The sequence below is a fragment of the Nanorana parkeri genome, unplaced genomic scaffold, assembly GCF_000935625.1.
Source record: "Nanorana parkeri isolate BGI_ZX_2015 unplaced genomic scaffold, ASM93562v1 scaffold491, whole genome shotgun sequence".
Classification (NCBI taxonomy): Eukaryota; Metazoa; Chordata; class Amphibia; order Anura; family Dicroglossidae; genus Nanorana; species Nanorana parkeri.
This window is the reverse complement of record NW_017306759.1, coordinates 793,640-794,617: the sequence shown is the minus strand read 5'-3', so window position 1 is coordinate 794,617 and position 978 is coordinate 793,640.

Here is a 978-nt window from a genome sequence, read left to right as displayed (position 1 = left end):
ATATACACTGAGTGGCCAGATTATTATGACCACCTGACGTTTGTAGGCAAATTAGCTATAGTTAGCTATAATTTCGCGCAGAAGTTGCTATAGGGCCAGACCATTATAAATAGGGAAGCAGGTTTTTTTCTGAAGATACGGGTAAACAACACGATTTAACAGTCTTGGGATGATTGTTGGCGCTCGGAGCCATGGAGCGAGTATCAGCAAAACAGCAGAATGCGTTAAATGTTCAAGAGCAGCTGTTGTTAAGGTGTTTAAAGACCGGACTGTCAGCCGAAAATCTGGGTCTGAACGGGCAAATTGTGACCGTCAGCGACTAGTCAATGTTAGGGCAGAACGGGGGAGGGGCAAGTTAACAAAGGATTGCAAGTAATCTATAGATGTTCTACAGAGACATCACAGCAAAGGCAACCTCTGCCTGACTAAGACTTGAAATCTGTATGTCTGTACAAAGGGGAGGAGTCACTGCTCTAACTCCAATTTATTTGGGCTATTGAGCTCTGTAAACATTTGCCTTTTTTTTCCCTCAGGGGGTAAGGAGAAACCTAAAAACATATGAAAATGGCCTGAGAGCTCAACCTGTCTAGACAGGAACATATATGATATCAATGTGCAATGTTTGCATCTTTTTATTTTTTCATTTTAAATTCTGACCACAATACATTAATAATGAAAATATTTACAGAATGCTATACAGTCTCATTAACAACATGACAATCGCAAGCATTAAAAATGTTAAAAATACTAACAGGATGCAACTAACTTTGCAGTGGAAATCCCATTAATAACCCTTAGAAGATGCAAAGGACACAATTTGGGGGCCAGGTGGGCTAGTATGGGGAAAACAATGTCAGGACCAATGAACGATCTTGATTTGATTTACAGAAAAGTCAATGGACTTAGATAGTATTTTAGTTTTCATGAGGGCCAAAGCAAGTACAACATTCAACACGTTTTTTAATTTGCATTCCCAGT